Source organism: Thalia democratica, chromosome 1 (assembly GCF_965202585.1).
Source record: "Thalia democratica chromosome 1, ktThaDemo2.hap1.1, whole genome shotgun sequence".
NCBI lineage: Eukaryota > Metazoa > Chordata > Thaliacea > Salpida > Salpidae > Thalia > Thalia democratica.
The window spans coordinates 81,491,169-81,493,734 of NC_139165.1; the positions used below are offsets into that span (position 1 = coordinate 81,491,169).

The 2,566-nt window shown below is 35.1% G+C and overlaps 1 pseudogene; it reads left to right on the top strand.

The window, feature by feature from the left end:
- On the top strand, positions 1-1,660 carry LOC145840204 (splicing factor Cactin pseudogene; annotated as a pseudogene).
- The last annotated feature ends 906 nt before the right edge of the window (positions 1,661-2,566 follow it).

The window sequence follows — 2,566 nt, forward strand, 5'->3', positions numbered from 1 at the left end:
ATGACAAACAAAAGTACAGAAAAGAAAAAGAAAGCAAAACAGTTGACAAAAACTTCGGGAAATTCCGAGTATAAAAGAGCAAGAAGAATAGCAAAAAAGGAAGCAAAACGTGTAAAAGAAAGACGAAAAATAGGTTGTGATAAAGAAAGCATGGCATGCACAAATGCTTACAACTCCTATGAAGATGTTAATTCACCACAGCCTTTTGTTTGGGATAAGAAACTTTTTTAAAAAGGGTTGCAAGATTTGTCAAGTCGGGAAAAGAAGAACATTTTAAAAGGAAAACAGGAAGGCAAAAAAGTAGAACTAGAAAAAATTAAAAGGCGAAAAATGCAAGAAGAGAAAGAACAAGAGGCGTGCGAAGAAGATAGGCTAGTTGAGCGAGAAGCTGAAAACTCTCAGAACTGGGAGTCCCAAGAACGTGCATTCCTCTTGGAGCAAGCGAAACTGAGGAGCAAGATAAGGATCAAGGACGGGATAGCGAAACCAATCGATCTGCTTGTCAGGTACGTGCTAACCACTGAAGATGTTGCAGAAGACCTTACTGACCTCTGCGAGCCGTACACTTACTTGAACGGCTTGACTGAAGAGGATCTTGAAAACTTACTGGCAGACATCCAGGCTTATGAAGAACTAGAACAAGGAAAGAATGAGGAGTTTTGGAAAGATATGACAGTCATCGCTAAATATGAATTAGAAAACCTTAGTGGGTCAAGCGGCAGGAGATACGGAATTAACGAAAAAGCAAAGCCGTTTGTCAATGACCTGTTTAATGGAAAAACGTTCCAGGAGATGGCAAAAATGAAAATGGGTCATTGAGATGAAACTGAATCAGTCTTCGGATGTAAGCTACTGGGAGTACGTGCTTAAGACGACGGGCTACTTCGCGGCAAAAGCCAGGAGAAGGGAAAATCATCACGAACACTTCAAAACGAAGCTGGACACACTGAAGCACCATTATATGTTGGAAATCAATGAGGAAGATATCGACGAGCCCGGTACCAGTAAAATGCCGCATCCGACAAAAGTTCCCCTCTTGAGAAAACCTCAAAGTTCCGAACTACCTTCGACCAACATAGACATCAAGCAAAACAATCATGACGTCATTAGCAATGAAAAAGCTTGCATGCAGGTTTTTGAAGAGCTCGGCTACGAGCCGGTGCTTTTAAAGGAGTTGCCATCGGATGTCGTTGTTGTCGGAGAAGAGAAGGACAAGCACATGATAGGAGACAAACGAAATATTTTGAATAAAACCGGATTGACAGAGGTGAGCAGCCAAGTCGTACTGATGGCGGATAAATACAGGCCTAGAAAGCCGAGGTTTATCAACAAGTTGCATACGGGATTTGAGTGGAACAGATACAACCGAACACACTACGATGTTGACAACCCCCCGCCAAAAGCTGTGCAGGGTTACATGTTCAACATACTTTACCCTGACCTGATCGACCCGACTGAAACTCCTCAGTATCATATCACCGACGACCGGACGAACCCGGATATTTCCATTCTGAGATTCAGTGCCGGTGCTCCTTACGAAGACATCGCTTTCAAGATAGTTAAAAATGAGTGGGACCGCAAGCACGGGTTTAAATGCCAATTCATCAATACAACCTTAGAGCTGTGGTTCAACTTCAAAAGATACCGTTACAGAAGGTAAATTTTAAACATTTTGTTAGTTCTTTTGTTAAACAGAATTGTAGCTTTTTATTTGAAATTTAAAAAATTTTTAAGCACTATTTTTATTCAAGTAATTCATTTAAAAGCTTTAAAAAATCAAAAAACGTACTATTTAGTCTTTAAATAAGTATTTTATTATGTCAATTTGTCTACTTTTTTATGATATTTTTGCAAGTTATTTTGTCTCCCTAATTTTGTAATTAAATAAATTATAGTAAACTTTACGTCATATTCAATTTATTTAGCTATAATATGAACTTTAAACTTCTTTTTTAATTCCCATTTTTTTTAAATTAAATACATTATACTTTCAAAATGTTTGTTCTATGAAAAACTTTGATAAAGTGTTTTAATCTCTTTTGGTTTTTGTTTATTTCAACCTTGATTGTTTTTTATATTTAAGTAGTCAAATTAGTTGTACTTATTTTATGATTGAACCAGTTTTACTAATAAAATTTAACTTAAAAAACTCACCAAATAGAACTTAGCATAAGTAGAAAGTAGCAAAATATTAAGCTTTAATCAAAGTCATTTTATTAGATCAACTACTCAGAAATCGTATTATGTTTAAATTTTCATCTTAAAGTGAAATTATGTAAAGAAGATACTGCTTTTATCTACGTGTTCAAAAACTTTTTTTTTGCTTTAGTATTGGTATAGTAGTTCTTTTAATTAAGAATTTATGAAACAAAAAAAAAGAAGCTATTCTGCTTATTAAAAAATCAAAGCGTTCTAAACCAAATAATAGTTCGGAAAAAAATGTCAAAATAATTTTGAAACATTTTGTAGCGTATCTGCGACTATACACACTTTAAGCTATTAGAAACGAGACTTAATTTAAAAGAATTAAAATTTTAAGTGGCGTAAAATAATTAATTACTCATCA